The sequence below is a fragment of the Mustelus asterias genome, chromosome 1 (genome assembly GCF_964213995.1).
Source record: "Mustelus asterias chromosome 1, sMusAst1.hap1.1, whole genome shotgun sequence".
In the NCBI taxonomy this organism is placed as follows: Eukaryota; Metazoa; Chordata; class Chondrichthyes; order Carcharhiniformes; family Triakidae; genus Mustelus; species Mustelus asterias.
The window spans coordinates 12615112-12633980 of NC_135801.1; the positions used below are offsets into that span (position 1 = coordinate 12615112).

The 18869-nt window shown below is 45.2% G+C and overlaps 1 long non-coding RNA gene across 1 annotated transcript in view; it reads left to right on the forward strand.

Moving 5' to 3' along the window:
- Window positions 1–10329: 10329 nt before the first annotated feature.
- The window catches only part of LOC144491555 (uncharacterized), a 48756-nt gene continuing 40216 nt past the window's right edge, over window positions 10330–18869 (forward strand). Inside the window, exons 1-2 of the long non-coding RNA XR_013497464.1 lie at window positions 10330–10407; window positions 11012–11118. This is a non-coding gene — a long non-coding RNA (uncharacterized LOC144491555). The remainder of the gene's footprint in view (window positions 10408–11011; window positions 11119–18869) is intronic.

Genomic DNA, 18869 nt, shown 5'->3' on the forward strand with positions numbered 1-18869 from the left:
ATGAGTCTACTTGGCATCCCACAGCCAGTGGCATCAGCCACTTCTGCCCTCCGAATTAATCAGGGTGGGGGGCAGGCGGGGAGTGGGGGTTTCTCTCCATCGCTGGAAGACTGAGCTGGGATCTCACCCCCCCCACAATGAAGTGTGTTCAGCTGCCATAGTTCCCACCATGATGAGCAGTGTTAAAACTAGCCCTATCTCTATTGGAAAGCAATCTAGAGATATCCTGTCATATTTAGGTTACTCGATTGCGAAAGAACAGTCTCATGATTGGGGAATTATAGAGTGGTACCACAATCATACTGTGATTACACAGTCACAAACGGCCAGTGTATGATGTTTCCCTTCCCTATTCATGGAATAGCTGAAACATAACATCAAAGCCATGGAATGAGTTCATTAGAATTTAGAACACGTTGGCACAATGGTTAGCACTGTTGTCTCACAGCGCCAGAGAACCGCGTTCAATTCCGTCCTCAGCTGACTGTCTGTGTGGAGTTTGCACGTTCTCCCTGTGTCTGCGTTGGGTGGGTTTCCTCCGGGTGCCCAGGTTTCCTCCCACACTCCAAAGATGTGCGGGTTAGGGTGGATTGGCCATGTTAAATTGACCCTTAGTGTCGGGCGGATTAGCAAGGTAAATATGTAGGGTTACAAGGATAGGTTCTGGGTAGGATTGTTGTGGTTGCAGCCTCAATGGGCTGAATGGTCCCGTTTTGCACTGGAGCAATTCTATGATTCTCGGAACAAAGGAATCAATTGAGCTTTCGCTGAATTTGCCATCATAAAAAGTAAAGTACAAAGTGCATCCAATTCCCAGAACTATTTCCTGAAACAGAGTCTCCATTTTTCAATAAATCAAACGTGACTTTTTATTGCCCCACAAAACAGAGGGCTTGGCCCCAAATCAGAACAACACATTACTTTCTATAATCCCCTGCACTATCGGAATCGATCAGCTTGACTTTGAATAACTTTCTCCTTTGATACTTTGGCCTATTTTAGTTATGTCATTTTCCTTCATTCTGGTAGCCTTGTGCCAATCAGTCCTGCCTGATAGCACAAGAGCCCATTTAACAAATATTCCACACCGTGCAAACATGCTTTCTAACAACTATTAGAGACCACGTTTCCTTACATTTCATCACAGGAATGGAAAAGGTTTCAATGAGAACTGTTTTTGTAAATGTTAACGGAGGGTCAAAGGAACAAAACTGGCAGGCAACAAAAGGCTGCCCCATATCACGCACGGCTGGAGCATCTTGACTTCCTTCATGAAACCATTCTCCATCATTACCCCCATCCAATATTCCTTCCTGAATTTCTCGCAACAGCATCCAGGAAATACATTTTTAATTCTTAGAGACGCTGGGACAATCCATGGGGGCCTCGACCCTTGCTCTCAGGTTGATCAGTCCTATATCTTCGCTGTCGAGTCTTATTTCCAGCCCATCTTGACACTCAATCCAAGCAATTGTCCATCAGGAAGTTGCTGGATCTTCAAATAATATTATTTTTCCATTCTCTATTCCATGTTGATGTCGATTGTGGAAACAGCTCGTCCATGCATGGGTGGCACGGTGGTTAGCACTGCTGCCTCACAGCGCCAGGGACCCGGGTTCGATTCCCGGCTTGGGTCACTGTCTGTGTGGCATCTGCACATTCTCCCCGTGTCTACGTGGGTTTCCTCCGGACGCTCCAGTTTCCTCCCACACTCCAAATATGTGCAGGTTAGGTGGATTGGCCACACTAAATTGACCCTTAGTGTCAGGGGGACTAATAGGGTAGATGCATGGGGTAATGGAGATAGAGTCTGGGTGGATTGTAGTCCGCGCGGACTTGATGGGCCGAATGGCCCCCTCCTGCACTGTTGGATTCTATAATTCAGAAGTCAAAAACGCACATCCTTTAACAACAGCCTGCATTTATATACCAGCAAATTATCCCACTGCAATTCCATGGAGGTGCTGTTGTACTAGGTTTGCCACATAAAGAGATATTAGGACAGGCAACAAAAAAGCTGGTTCAAAGAGGTTGGTTTTGAGTAGCATTTTGGAGGATGAGAGTTTTAGGGAAGGGAATTCCAGCATGTTGAACTTAGACAACTGAAAGGTTGGCCACCAGAGGCAAGACAAAGACAACTGGGGAATCTGTAAGAATTAGAGTAGGGTGGGGATCTCAGAGCATTGTAAGGCTGGAGAAGATTGCAGGGTTGGGGGCGAGGAGGTGGTGGGGGCAAGACTGCACCGGGCTTGATTTCGCACATCTCTCTAAATGTCAACCCCAAGCCGTCATGAGGGCCGCAGCTCACTGTAGCTTAAGCTGTTTCCTTCTTTCTTGTAGATGAAAAGCTGCTGTGTTGTTTCAGCAATGACTTTTTTCACATTGCCTGAAGTAATCTTTCCTTTAAATTGCCTGACTGTGGATGAATCATGGCGACTCACATTTCAGTGTCCAAGGGTGGGGTAAGTCTGTTATTTAATTTTAATTCATCTTTCTTCCCCTTCTCTTTTTGAAGAGAGTGAATGATATTAATTCCCACCTTAGAGATGCTGAGACAATCCATGGGGGGCCTAGGCCCTGTGTCACCGGGCAGTAGCTTAAAATGGCCAGGTTATAAATACATAGCACTGCTGCCTCACAGTGCCAGGGACCCGGGTTCGATTCCCGGCTTGGGTCGCTGTCTGTGCGGAGTCCGCACATTCTCCCCGTGTCTGCGTGAGTTTCCTCCGGGTGCTCCGGTTTCCTCCCACACTCCAAAAGACGTGCCGGTTAGGTGCATCGGCCGTGCTAATTTCTCCCTCAGAGTGTGGTGACTGGGGGATTTTCACAGTAACTTCACTGCAGTGTTAATGTAAGCCTACTTGTGACTAATAAATAAACTACTCTAGGAATTTTACTGCCCTGGGAATCGGAGAGGGTGAGGGGCGGACAATGGAAAGGTCCGTTGACCTTTACGGTTTTGGGACGAGCGAGGGCGTAAAAGCCCACCCATTGGGCCAGGAGTAGGCCATTTGGCCTCTTGAGCCTGTTCTGCCATCCAAAAATGCTGATCTTTACCTTAACTCTATCTACCTATTTTTGTTCCGCAACCCCTTTAATACCTTTGACTAACAAAAGTCAATCATCTCTCTTTTGAAAAATGACAAAATGTTACTGGGTTGGGGAAGAGAATTCTGCATTTCCACCACCCTTTGTATGAAGACGTGCTTCTTGGCATCATCCTGAACAGCCATGTTTTAATTTTAAGGGCTGTGTCTCATGGGTTCGGAATCTCCCAGCCAAGGTAATAACTTACCGTCCTTCACCTCATCAAAAGCTTGAATCATTACAATTGACTCTATTGGGTCACCCTTTAAACCCTTTATACTTATGAGAATTAAAGATGAGTTTATGTAATCTGCCTTCATAACTTAACCCTTTCAGCCCTAAATTAATTCTGATGAATCTGCACTGCACCATCTCCAAGCCCAATAGATCCTTGCTGAGGTGTAGCGCCCAGAACTGAATAATACCATCAAAAAGTTAAAGTCACCATATTCCCAGATGACCATAGGTTGCTCTCCCCTTTGAGGGAGATTGTAACCTGAGGTTCACCACACCTCAGGCAAGGGGCAAGGTTGAGAAGGCGGAGCCTTCATGAATAACCTCAGCCGGTACGGGAATTGAACCCGCGCTGTTGGTGTCGCTCCACATCCAGCCAACTGAGCTAACTGTCTCCCCAACTAATAAGTCCAATAAGATCATTACACCGTGTGAAATGGAAGTAGGAGGAAGCCATTTTCCATCCCGCCCACGATGATTCCAATGGCAGGTGGGACTGGAAAATTCCAGCCCTGCCCTCAGCCGGGATTGTCCAGTCCCATCAAAAGTAAATGGAATCATAGAAAGAATCATAGAAACCCTACAGTGCAGAAGGAGGCCGTTCGGTCCATCGAGTTTGCACTGACAACATCCCACCCCAGGCCCTATCCCCACAACACCACAGATTTACCTCTCTAATCCCTCTAACCTACACACCCCGGGACACTATGGGCAATCTGGTATGTCCAATCAACCTAACATGCACATCTTTGGACTGTGGGGGGCAACTGGAGCGCCCGGAATGTTGGTTGGGTCGTCCAATCTCTCGTCATGATGGGGTCAGAAAGTCCCAGCTTATATCGATTGGTATCTTATATCCACTGGTACTTGTTACATCATCAAAGAACTCAAATAAATTTGTCAAACACAACTTTCCCTTTCACAAAACCATATTGTCTCTGCCAGATTGTGTTATGATTTTCTAAATGTCCTGCTACCACCGCCTTAATAATGGATTCCATTATTTTTACATGACAGATGTTAAACTAGCCTATTGTTTCCTGCTTTCCCACTCCCTCCTTTCTTAGGTGGAGATGGTACGTTTGTGGTTTTCCACTTTGATGGAATCTAGGGAATTTTGAAAGGTTACAACTAATATATCCACCAACTTTGCAGCCCCTTCCTTTATGATCCTAGGATGCAGAACATCAGGTCCAGACTTGTCAGCCCTTAGTTCCATTAGTTTCCTTGTACTTTTTCCCCAGTGATCAGGATTGTTTTAAGATCCTCTCCCCCTTTTGTCTCTTGATTTTCTACGTCTCTGGAGTACTTTCTGTGTCTTCTACTGTGAAGACAGATGCAAAATAGTTGTTCAAAGCCATTTCCTTGTTTCCCATTATTAGTTCCCCAGCTTTACCCTCTGAGGTTCTCATGCTCAAACACTTTGGCTACGCAGCAGAAAGACCTGTTCTATCAGCTAGGCCATGCACACACTTGAAATTCCTGAGCTCCAGGAGGGCGGAAAATAAGATCCCCACCCAGGAAGGCCAGGAATTTGGGGTGGAACCGGATTATATCAGGATTCTGCCCTGTTTAGAATGATCCTGTAAATTCCGTAACCAGTTCTGTCACCCGTCCCCCTGTCCACCAGGTCAAGGGAAATTCTGCTTTTGTCTGGCCTCAGTGCAACACACACACGCACGCACACACTCACGCACATGCATACACGCACATACACATGCACACACACGCACATGTGCACACACACGCACATGCATATATACACACACACACGCACATGTGCACACACACGCACACACAGACACGCATACACACACTTAGACAGCAGGGGAGATCTCAGCAGCACCCGAGAGAATGGTAATCATCCTGCCAGATGATCAATTGTTGTTCAAGTCCCCGTATCCTTCCGATCAATACAATGAATTCGCGGGCAAGATATGTTGACGCCAGGTAGGGGCCTCAAGGTCTCTTGTTAGAGATCATAGAATCATGGAATCCCTACAGTGCAGAAGGAGGCCATTCAGCCCATTGAACCTGAACCAACAACAATCTCACTCAGGCCGCTATCCCTGTAACCACGACATATTTACCCTGCTAATCCCCCAAATGCAAGGGGCAATTTAGCATGGCCAATCAACCTAACCCGCACATCTTTGAGAAGAAACCGGAGCACCTGGAGGAAACCCATGCAGACACAGGGAGAATGTGCAAACTCCGCACAGAGAGTCACCCGTGGTCGGAATTGAACCCAGGTCCCCGGCGTTGTGAGGCAGCAGTGCTAACCACTGTGTCGCTGCGTTAAGAGTGATTCTGACAGCAGCCAGTATATTGGGGCCGTGCTTTCAAAATAGTCCTACTGGGGCATTGTGTCTTCCCCCCCACCCAAACAGGCATTTAAATCCTGCAGTCAGGATGGTCAGCTTCAGCTAGGAGGAGACAGGAATTCTACTTCCCTCACCATCACAAGGGTAGAGAGATCCCCCCCCCACCCCCCCACACCCACACCCCCCCCCCCCCCCCCCACCACCTCCCCGCCCTCTCCGAGTAATTACGCTGCCTGTTCATTTCCAATTGTTTAAGCACATCCATTCAGCCAGTTTGAACAGGATCAACTTAGTAAATGAAGTTGCTGTATTTCATTGTTCTTTCCAGAAGGGTAGGGGGTTTTAGTTCAGTCGGGCAGCATGGTCGGTGCAGGCTTGGAGGGCCGAAGGGCCTGTTCCTGTGCTGTAATTTTCTTTGTTCTTTGTTCTCATCATCAAGAAGTAGCCATTCATAAATTGTGTGCCCTCCTTATTCAAGGGGCTTCTCGTATATTGCATTCATAGTTTCCACACCAGGGACAATGGTATAATCTTATATTGCCAGCCAAGTGATTCTAGGAAAGGGCAATTCTAAATAGACTTGCTATCTTCCAATTTCAGTGAAATCTGTAAACAAATATCCATGAACAATTGTATGCAAAGTCTCACCTGGACTTTTGAGAAAGAAAGTTTGAATATTCCAGAAACGGAAGACATGTTTCCAAAGCTTCTCATCCCATACTCTTCGGGATAAATGCAAGAATATTAAATTTCAAATGATCACAACAATTTATCCTACAAGAGAAAAGGGTGCCGATTGGCTGTCAAGTTGACTGTGATTGGCCAAAGTGTTGCCATGGAGAGAGTAACAGGGAGCTATAGTCTCCTCAATCTATCACCATGTAGCTTTAATGCCCTCTATTCCTGTGTTAAACTTGCAAGGTGAGCAAATAGTTAGGCCCCAATTTATAAGATTGTTGATAAAGCCAATATTATAGTATGTGGAGCTATATGAATCTCAATGTGTATATTGACCAGTGAAGGTCATCTCAGAATGCAGAAAGAAAGATTTGCATCTTTCATGGACTCGTGATATCCCAAAGCACTTTACAATCAATTAAGTACCTTTGAAGTGTGGTTATTATGGTCGGAAACACAGCAGCCAACTTGTACACAGCAGGTTTTCACAAATAGCAATGTAATGATGACTAATTCATTATTTTAATTACATCAGTTGAGTTATAAACATTGACCAGAACAGAGGGAATTCTTCTTTGACTAGTGTCGTGGGATATTTTGCAACACCAGAGTGGACAAATTGGATCTCAGTTTAACATCTCATCTGAAAGAAGGCCTGTCTGCGAGTGCAATCCCTCATTACTATTGTGGTATTTTAAAAATACAGGCTTCAGACCACAAAGATACATACCAAACACAAGCTTTATTAGAAAGGTGCTTCTCTACCGGCTGCTAGAATAAACTGACTGTTAACCCGCGCAAACAATCAGTACGTTGCATGATTGTACTCTTAAAGTGACCTTGTTCCAACTAGGATCAAACAGGAATGCACAACCACTATGCTGGATAGTCAATTTGATTCTGTGCTGGAGTCTCTGAGATGGGACTTGAATCCGTGAGCCTCTGACTGAGAGATGAGACACAACTATGGTCAACTACACCTACTGGCGGGATTTTATGGCCTCGCTTGGGCAAGATCTTAAAATCCCACCCGTGGCCAGTGGAGATTTCCATTCTGGTAGGTTTTCAGCCCCCGAGTCCACCAAGAGTTCTCATCGAACCTTGAATGGGTATAGAACAGAAGGCCATTCGGCCTGTTGTGTCCATGCTGGCTCTCTGCAAGAGCAACTCAGCTAGCCCCGTGCCCCCAACCTATCCCCAAAGTCTGACAATTGCTTCCTTTTCCGATTATTATCCATTTCTCCTTTGGCAGCCATGGCTGAGCCTGTCACACGCCACACGCTCAGGCAGTGCATTCCTGATCCTAACCACTTGCTGTGTTGGAAGTTTCTCCTCATGTCACCAATGTTTCTCTTGTCAGTCATCTCAAATCTGTTCTCTCTTCTTCCGACCCTCCCACCAATGGGAACGGTTTCTCCCCACTCTGTTCAAATCTCTCAGGATTTTCAAAACCCTCTCATGCTAATCTCTTCTTCTTCAAGGGGAAAAGCCCCAGCTTCGCCAACCTATCCACACATTCAGAGTTCCTCACCACTAAAACCAATGTCATGAATTGTACCCACATCCTTTCTCATGACTTCACATTCCTCCTGCAGTGTGGTGCCCCATGCAGAACTGGGCATGATTCTATTCTTTCATGTGCTGTGGCTGTCACTGACAAGGCCAGCAACTGTTGCCCATCCCTAATTGCCCTCAAACTGAATGGCTCGCTAGGCCAATTCAGAGGGTAGTTAAGAGCAAACCACAATGGTCTGGAGTCACATGTAGTGCAAACTGGGTAAGGACGGCAGATTTCCTTCCCTAAAGTGAAACAGATGGGTTTATACAACAATCAGTGATAGTTCCATGGTCACCATTACTGAGACTAACTCTATATTTCCCCAGATTTACCATCAGCTGCCGTGGTGGGATTTGAACCCAGGTCACCACAGCATTAGCCTGGGCTTCTGGATTACCAGTCCGGTGACATTTCCATTGTGTTACCCTCTCCCCTAATACCCCAGCTGAGGCTGAACCAATGTGTTGCATAAACCTGCTTTATGTACTTCAGTGGTCTATTGCACCGTCCAGTATTAAACAGGCAAAGACCTCCCAGTTCAATTCCTCTTTTATGATGAATTGTTGGAAGTTGCCATAGCAGCAGTAATGGCTCCAGCAACTATGGGATTGGGGAGGGTTCAAACCAGCTCCTGCTTCTGACTGCTGTCCAGTAACCCCATCCCCGCCCCCCCACCACTGGTAAGTATTTGTGGGCTAAGGACACGATGAGACTTGGCTGTGATGTTCCCTATTGTCAACATCTGCTGACACTCAATTGCCAGGCTCCTCAGTATAAGTGTCAGCATTTGTACAACTGTGCCTGTTGAGAGATAAGGATATATTTTATACATATATATATATGTATTTGAAAATATCCTTTAGGAGGATTATTAAGATTTGAACAAAAACCTGAATGGCCGTGAAGCTTGCTTTCACCATATCTGATGAGAATTATTCTGTTGACCTCAGAAGGAAGGTGTATCTTATTCAGGTACATATGGAGGCTAAGGTAACGGTGAATGCAAGATATTACTTGTAAATTAGATTGTGTGGATGGGAAACCTGGACTAACTCTAACTCAAAAAGATTTTACAACTGCTTTTTGGGGATTTCTTCGCACAGAATGCAGGAGGTGAATTTGCTGGTAGAACAATCTTACAACAATGGTTAAACATCAGGGAAAGCATACCCCCCCCCCCCCCCCTCCCCTTGACTCTGCAAAATCCTGAGGCTGGGGAAGGGGAGAAATCAATGCAGAAGCTTTCTTTTATTTAATGGGAGGGAGAACCCTGGAATCATTTCAGAAACAACTGTGTGCCGGAACGGGGAGAGTGGAGTTAAGGTGCATTTGGACGAATGGAATGGGTTGTGAATGTCTTGTTGTCACCTTCACATAGAAAATTCGACCGTCATCAAATCCCACACTCACAATGTGGAGGAAGAAAAATAACTTTGATACTTCAGAATAGAAAGGAATGAATAGTGGCTCCTCACATCACAGTGCTGGTTGACTGATCTGACCTCACAATGACTTAAAGATATACAATTCCACAGACTGTGAAAAGGGGAGGGGGCTGGGTGAAATATTCTATTCCAGCTGATTGATACAGTAAGTGTAGAAAAGGGGGAGTCAGATATTCTATCCCAGCTGATAGATTGAGTGTAGAAAGAGGGGGTTCTGGTTGATAGACTGAGTGTAGAAAGTGGGGGGGGGGGGGGGGGGGGGGGTGGGGGGAAGGGGGGGGGAGATATTCTACCCAGCTGATAGATACAGTAAGTGAAGAAAGAGGGGAGGGTGAGAGATTCTATTCCAGCTGGTAGAACATAGAACAGTACAGCACAGAACAGGCCCTTCGGCCCACGATGTTGTGCCGAGCTTTATCTGAAACCAAGATCAAAAAGATCACACTTACTGATAGATACAGTAAGTTTAGAAGGAGGCGGCGGGGGGGGGGGGGGGGGGGGTGGTGAGATATTCTATTCCACCTGATGATACACTGAGTGTAGAAAGGGGTGTGAGATATTATATCCCAGCTGATAGATACAGTAAGTGTAGAAGGGGGAGGGGGGGTGATGAGATATTCTATTCCACCTGATGATATACTGAGTGTGGAGAGGGGTGTGAGATATTATATCCCAGCTGATAGATACAGTAAGTTTAGAAGGGGGGGGGGGGTGGTAAGATATTCTATTCCACCTGATGATACACTGAGTGTAGAAAGGGGGGTGAGATATTATATCCCAGCTGATACAGTGATGGACTGGGTGCCAATAAAGCATTATTTTTAAAATGGACAGAGAGGTTCTGGGGCAGAAAGGGAAAGCGAAAGAGAAGTGGAGTTTAAATGGAGAGGAGTGCTTGAGCGTGGGATAGGTTCATGCGCAGACTGGGAGAGAGGGAGGGTGGAGACAGACTGGGATTGGGACTGGGACTTGTCCCGGAGCTGCGTGTTCCCTGACCGCTTCGGTTACAGCTCCTTGGCGCAGGCTGGCAGAACAGCAAGAGGGGCTGGCAGGCTGGAGGACATGCATGGTGCGAGCTGCGGTAAGAAGCTTTGGGGGGGAGAGTCCCTGGTTCCACTTTCACCTCTCTTTCTGCTCTGCAATTTGCAGGAGTTTGTGAAAGTGTCAGGGACGCCCGAGAAACGTCTCCAGTTCCGGGGGGGGGGGGGGGGGGAGAGTGTCCTGTTTAAAAGGACACAGATTTCACACCTCAGTCACTGATTTAGTGGGGACCAGTCTGAAAGGGCTGGACTTAGTAGGTGCTCTGAATGGCTTCAGATAGGTTGGTACAGCTCAGGGGGGAGTTTCTGAAGTATTTGGAAATGAGTTGGTAGTTTCAAAGGGGCTAGTAAAGAAATGGGGACAAAGATTAAAGGAGTTCACCATGTCGGGGGGCTTCGTGTCTGTGAAGTTCGGAGCTAGGGTAGATTTCCATGGGGAACGGAACAGAGGTTCCTCTCTCCCAGTGAAATGAAACTAAATAAAGCAGTGTTTGCTCCAGTGACTCCTGCAGAGGGTTTGAACCCGGAGACTACCTTCAGAGTGATTTATTTCCAAATTGGGGGGGAGTTTATTTTTAGTGACAAACTAATTCCTCCTCCATTCCTGGTGTGTTTTAATCCTTTATTTTTCTCTCTGTTTCTAAGGTTCGCTCCCTCATTCCTGAGGAGCAGAGCGTTCCAAGACGAGTTAATCACTTGCAGGCAAGTGGGCACTCGGTGTAAAGGTGTGTCAGGACAGAAACACAAGTTGGGTAAGGAGAAAGACTTCCTTGTTGTGATGATTGGTATACAATTAATCCTTGCTCCCTCCCAATATTGACCATCTTTTGACCAGCAGCTGGGTCACCAGGGGGAATGGGGTGAAATATTCTATTCCAGCTGACATACAGTAAGTGTAGGAAGACGGGGGAGTCAGGTACTCTATCTCAGCTGATACACTGAGTGTAGAAAGGTTGTGAGATACTCTATTCCAGTTGATCGATACACTGAGTGTGGAAAGGGGGGTGAGATATTATATCCCAGCTGATACAGTGATGGACTGGGTGCCAGTAAAGCATTATTTTTAAAATGGGCAGGGAGGTTCTGGGGTAGAAAGGGAAAGCGAAAGAGAAGTAGAGTTTAAATGGAGAGGAGTGCTTGAGAGTGGGATAGGTTCATGCGTAGACTGGGAGAGAGGGTGGAGACAGATTGGGACTGGGATTTCTCAGTCTAACGTGGAGAGTAGTTTCAGGAACAGGAACCTACCCAGGAGCTCATGTACGAGATAAGGGGCACATAAACAGAAAGTTCTGGAAAATCTCAGCAGGTCTGACAGCATCGACGATGGGTCTCCACACTCGAAACGTTGGGTCTATTCTCTCTGAGATTTTCCAGTATTTTCTCTTTTTATTTTAGATTCCAGCATCTGCACTAATTTACTTTTATTAGAGTCATAGAGGTTTACAGCATGGAAACAGGCCCTTCGGCCCAACTTGTTCATGCTGTCCTTTTTTTAACAACTAAGCTAGTCCCAATTGCTCGCATTTGGCCCATATCCCACGAAAGCCATCTTACTCATGTAACTGTCTGAACGCTTTATAAAAGACAAAATTGTACCCACCTCTACTACTACCTCTGGCAGCTTGTTCCCCAGACACTCACCACTCTTTGTGTGAAAAAATTGCCCCTCTGGACTCTTTTGTATCTCTCCCCTCTCACCTTAAACCTATGCCCTCTGGTTTTACACTCCCCTACCTTTGGGAAAAGATATTGACTTTCTAGCTGATCGATGCCCCTCATTATTTTATAGACCTCTATAAGATCACCCCTATGTTTCCAATGCTCCAGGAAAAAAAAGTCCCAGTCTATTCAGCCTCTCCGTATAACTCAAACCATCAAGTCCTGCTAACATCCTAGTAAATCTTTTCTGCACTCTTTCTAGTTTAATATCCTTTCTATAATAGGGTGACCAGAACTGTACACAGTATTCCAAGTGTGGCCTTACCAATGTCTTGTACATCTTCAACAAGATGTTCCAACTCCTGTATTCAATGTTCTGACCGATGAAACCAAGCATGCTGAATGCCTTCTTCACCACCCTGTCCATCTGTGACTCCACTTTCAAGGAGCTATGAACATGTACCCCGAGATCCCCCTTGTTCTATAACTCTCCCCAACACCCTACCATTAACTGAGTAAGTCCTACCCTGGTTCGATCTACCAAAATGCATCACCTTGCATTTATCTAAATTAAACTCTATCTGCCATTCGTCAGCCCACTGGCCCAAATGATCAAGATCCCGTTGCAATCAGAGATAACCTTCTTCATTGTCCACTATGCCATCAATCTTGGTGTCATCTGCAAACTTACTAACCATGCGTCCTAAATTCTCTTGCAAATCATTGATATAAATGACAGGTAACAGTGGACCCAACACCGATCCCTGAGGCACACCACTGGTCACAGGCCTCCAGTTTGAAAAACAACCCTCTACAACCACCCTCTGGCTTCTGCCATCAAGCCAATTTTGAATCCATCTGACTACCTCACCCTGGATTCCGTGAGATTTAACCTTATGCAACAACCTACCACATGGTACCTTGGCAAAGGTCTTGCTAAAGTTCATGTAGACAACATAGACTGCACTGCCCTCATCTACTTTCTTGGTTACCCCTTCAAAAAACTCAATCAAGTTTGTGAAACATGATTTTCCACTCACAAAGCCATGCTGACTGTCCTTCATCAGTCCCTGCCTCTATAAATGCCTGTAGATCCTGTCTCTCAGAATACCTTCTAACAACTTGCGCACTACAGATGTGAGGCTCACTGGCTTGTAGTCCCCAGGCTTTTCCCTGCAGCCCTTTTTAAACAAGGGCACAACATTTGCCACCCTCCAATCTTCAGGCACTTCACCTGTGGCTGTGGATGATTTAAATATCTCTGCTAGGGGACCCGCAATTTCCTCCCTAGCCTCCCACAACATCCTGGGATATACCTCATCAGGTCCCGGGGATTTATCTACCTTGATGCGTTTTAAGACTTCCAGCACCTCCTTCTCTATTATATGTACGCTCCTCAAGACATCACTATTTATTTCCCCAAGTTCCCTAGCATCCATGCCTTTCTCAACAGTAAATACTGATGAGAAATATTAATTTAGGATCTCACCTAGCTCTTGTGGATCTGCACATAGATGACCTTGTTGATCCTTAAGAGGCCCTCCTCTCTCCCTAGTTACTCTTTTGTCCTTTATGTATTTGTAAAAGCTCTTTGGATTCTCCTTTGCCTCATCTGCCAAAGCCAGCTCGTGTCCCCTTTTTGCCCTCCTGATTTCTCTTTTAACTCTGCTTCTACTCCCTCTATACTCTTCAAGGGATGCACTTGATCCCAGCTGCCTATGCATGTCATGTGCCTCCTTCTTCTTCTTGACCAGGGCCTCAATATTCTGAGTCATCCAGGGTTCTCTACTTCTGCAAGCCTTGCCCTTCACTCTCAGAGGAATGTGCTTACCCTGAACCCTGGTCAACACACTTTTGAAAGTCTGCCACTTATCAGACGTCCCTTTGCCTTCCCACAGACTCTCCCAATTAACTTTTGAAAGTTCCTGTCTGATACCATCAAAATTGGCCATGCCCCAATTTAGAATTTTGGGCCAGACCTATCATTCTCCACAGCTATCTTAAAATTAATGGAATTATGGCCACTGGATCCAAAGTGATCCCTCACTAACACTTCTGTCACTTGCCCTTCCTTATTTCCCAAGAGGAGGTCAAGTTTTGCCCCCTCTCTAGTTGGACCATCCATGGACTGAATGAGAAATTCCTCCTGAATACATTCAACAAATTTCCCTCCATTCCACCCTCTAATACTATGGCTGTCCCAGTCAATGTTGGGAAAGTTAAAATCCCCTACTATTACCACCCTATTTTTTTTTGCAACTATCTGTAATCTCCTCAATTTCCCGCTGACTATTTGGGGGCCTACAATGCAACCCTATCAAAGTGATTTCCCCCTCCTTATTTCTCAATTCTAACCATGTAGACCCAGTGGGCGAACCCTTGGATATATCCCCTCTCAGTACAGCTGTGATGTTTTCCCTAATCAAAAGTGCCACTCCCCCTCCTCTCTTACCTCCTGTTCTATCTTTCCTATAGCATCTGTACCCTGGAACATTGAGCTGCCAGTCCTGTCCTTCCCTTAGCCATGATTATGAAACATTAGTACATTTATTCCATTGGATTAGAAAGCTGTGGGTTCCAACTCCACTCCAAAGTGTGCGGTTTGGATTTGCACACTGCAGTGCAGCACTGTCTGAAGTGCTGTCTTTTCAATGAGGTGTTTAAATCAAGATGTCTGCCCTCTCAAATGTATGTTCATGGTCTTAGTGAAAGAAGTGCTGGTGCCCTGGTAAACACTTAGCCCTCAACCAACATCACTGATGGCAGATTGTTTGGTTGTCATCACATTGCTGTTTGTGGGATCTTGCTCTGTGCAAATTGGCTGTAAGATCATAAGAGTAATTACAATTCAAAAGTACTTAATTGGCTGTGCATCGTTTTGGGATGTCACAGTCATGAAAGGCGCTACATGAATGCAAGTTCTTCTCTCTTTTAGTTGCACTGTTAAACCAAGAGTGTTAAACTTAGGAAGAGGAAGGGAGTAATTTGTCTGTGATGGAGATTTGATCTCCAGGATGAATGCAGCTCCAACAAAATTGAGAAGCTCGATGCCATCCAGAACAAAACAGCCCGATTGATTGGCACCCAGTCCACCACCATACACGTTATTCACCCCCTGCACTATCGCGCACATTGGCAGAAGTGTGTGCCATTTGCTTTCTCAAGGGCAATGAGGGATGGGCAATAAAAGCTGGCCTCGCCAATGATGCACATATCCCATGAATAAATATATATTTAAAAAACATGAGCAGGATTACAAATTAGTTTATTGCTGAAAACAGATAGTGGAGCAAACTATCAAAAATTGATTTTTTAAAAAAATCATTTATGGGATGTGGGTGTCGCTGGCGAGGCCAGCATTTATTGCCCATCCCTAATTGCCCTTCAGAAGGTGGTGGTGAGCTGCTTTATTGAACTGCTGCAGTCCCTCTGGTGTAGGAACACCCACAGTGCTGTTAGGAAGGGGTGTTTAAGTATTGGCTGTTTTACTGTGGCTAACATTGGGATAAAGTCATTGAATCATCCAATAGTTGCATTAAGAAATCTTTTTAACAATTGGCTGCACTCTGGAAGATATCCCATTTAAAATTATAGCCTAAATTTCACAAGACTGGAGCAGCAACAATCTGGTTTGTGATTCTGTTCTTGGTTTTTATTCCTTCCCCCTCCCCCAATGTTTTGGAGGATGTATGCGTGGGTTTCCTCCGAGTGCTCCAGTTTCCTCCCACAGTCTGAAAGACGTGCTGGTTAGGTGCATTGGCCATGCTAAATTCTCCCTCGGTGTACCCGAACAGCCGCCGGAGTGTGGCGGCTAGGGGAATTTCACAGTAACTTCATTGCAATGTTAATGTAAGCCTACTTGTGACTAATAAACTTTAACTTTATATATGATGGAAAGTCACCTCACTGGTCTAGATAGGTGGGTGTAACTGCTGATTCTGCTAGTTGACGTGCAAGATGTGAAGACCAGAAAATCCCCTTTAAATTATTTTGCCAAGTGCAACTTGAATGGTTGGAGTTGTTTCAAGTTAGCTAGTGAGCCAGATAGTTTGTGAAATAGTTTCGGCTGATCTCTGCCAGCCATACGTTTTGTCTGTTGTTTCTTTCTAGTTTATTAAGCATTGTTCAAATATACAGTGACCTATTTGTGTGTGACTGGTTGCCCAGTTCAGAACGCGTGATAATGCAGGTATTGTTAACAGATCCTTTTCTCAACACTGTGCAGGTTGATTCAGAAGATATGTCAGTGCCAACTTGTGACAGGCATAAACAATAGGAACATTATTGAAATAATTGCGCATTTTGGAGGCCACACTTGATTTAAAAGCAAATTGAGGGTCTGATGTGGCATCTCAAAGTGCTTCGCAACCACTGAGCGAAATGCAATTTTTAGTTTTGAATGAAAGCAGCAACTAATAATCAAGTCCCACAAACAATTGAGGGAGAAAAATGACCAATTATGCTCCACTATTTACACCTTCAATTGCCCAGACCCTAAGCACTGGGTTCCCCTCCTCAAACTTCTCTTCCCTTCTCCCTCTCTCCTCCAGTAAGATGCTCTTTAAAACCTACCTCTCTGACCAAGTCTTTGCTCACCTCTCCCAAAATCTCCTTGCGTAGCTTGGTGCCAAATTGTGTTGGGTAACATTCCTGTGAAGTGCATTTATACTCTGTTTAAAGGCAAGGGATAAATTCAAGTTAATCTGTTTGTGGAGTTGGCTAAGGGAGGATTATTGGTCAAGGTAACAGGAGAATTCTACAGCTCCTCTTTTGATCGTGTGTTGGGATCTTTTATTCAATTTTGGCAGATGGCATCTCCATTTAACATTATCAAAGGTGTCATCTTTTAATGCAATGTAACATCCTGACTGTTCTGAAACAACAAAGAACAGTACAGCACAGGAACAGGCCCTTCGGCCCTCCAAGCCTGCGCTGATCACGTTGTCCTATACAGACCAACCGCCTGTATCCCTTTATTTCCCCGTCTGTTCATCTGCCTATCAAGATAAGTCTTAAATGTTGCTAATGTAACTGCCTCATCCACCTCACTTGGCAGTGCATTCCAGGCCTCACCACTCTGTGTGGGAAAAAAAACTTCCCTCGTACATCTCCACTTTCCTTATCTTGAATTTGTGCCCCCTTGTAGTTGTCATTTCTGCCCTGGGGAAAAGCTTCCAACTGTTTACCCTATCCGTACCCCTCATAATTTTATAAACTTCTATCAGGTCGTCCCCTCAGCCTCCGTCTTTCCGGGGAGAACAATCCCAGTTTATTCAATCTCTCCTCATAGCTAATACCCTCTATACTCGGCAACATCCTAGTAAACCTTTTCTGTACTCTCTCCAAAACCTCCACATTCTTCTGGTAGTGTGATGACCAGAATTGGACACAGGATTCCAAATGTGGCCTCACCAACTTTTTATATAACTGTGACATAATTTGCCAACCTTTATACTCGATGCCCTGTCCGATGACGGCAAGAATGCCATATGCTTTCTTCACCACCTTTTCCACCTGTGCTGCCACTTTTAATGATTTGTGGACCTGCACACCCAGACCTCTGTATGTCTATGCTCCTCTTGGTTCTGCCATTTATTTTATAACTCCCACTTGAATTGGATCTACCAAAATGCATCACCTCGCATTTGTCCAGATTAAATTCCATCTGTCATTTCTCCACCCAATTTTCCAACCTATCTATATCCTGCTGTATTCTCTGACAATCTTCATCGCTCTCCGCAACTCCAGCAATCATCCACAAACTTGCCAATCAGACCAACTACGTTTTCTTCCAAGTCATTTATATATTACAAACAGCAGAGGTCCCAGTACTGATCCCTGCGGAACACCACAAGTTACAGACCTTCATTCAGAAAAATACTCTTCCAACGCTACCCTCTGTCTTCTATGGCCAAGCCAGTTCTGAATCCACCCAGCTAGTTCACCCCTGATCCTATGTGATTTTATCTTTTGCACCAGCCTGCCATGAGGATGAAATGTTGGAACTATGGTGAATGGAAAATGTCATCGATGCTGGTAATTCCAAAGTATTAAATGCTAAAAATATCTCTGATTTAGGTAGGTGTAGGAGCAGTTGGAATAAGCTGCCTTTGGTTATTCCTGGTTGGCAAAGCAGCATTAAGAGCCAATTTAGAGTGGTATAGGTTAGCTGTAAACCACAATGATGCTGTGATATTCCAACCCCCGCCAGACCCCATAATACTACCAAACGTATTTCATAGCATGTTGAGTCTGTAATGACTTGAATCTGAGTGTGTGATGATGTAATCTAAAGGAAATGTTTCATCAAACGCCATAGTAGCAACTGTATTTTTTCAAGCCCTTCCTCATTATTTCTTCTCCCTTTCCTCGCTGGGATAGGACAGGAATCTTGTTTAAATAGTGTGGGCTCGGGCACAGGAAAATCCCCTTGTTTGGCTCTCGGGTGTCAAATATGGTTTAGCAGCAGAACACTCGCCTCAAAGTCATGGAATCACACCCCAGTCAAGAGAGGAGAATGTAATCGATACCGATGCAACAATTCTGCTATTAGGGAGCACTTCACTGTCATCAGTGTTGCCTTTCTGATGTTAAAGATCATGGAGCACTATTGGAGTGGGGGGTTGGTTCAGCTCAGTTGGCTGGACAGCTGGTTAGTGATGCAGAGTGATGCCAACAGTGCAGTGGTTAGCAGAAGGAGTAATACCTGTCCCTTTACCTCTTCCAAACTTGCTATCCAAGGTCCAAAACACTCATTCCAGGTTAAGCAGCTTTTCACTTGCACCTCTTTCAATTTGGTAAATTGCATTCGCTGCTCCCAATGTGGTCTCTTCTATATCGGAGA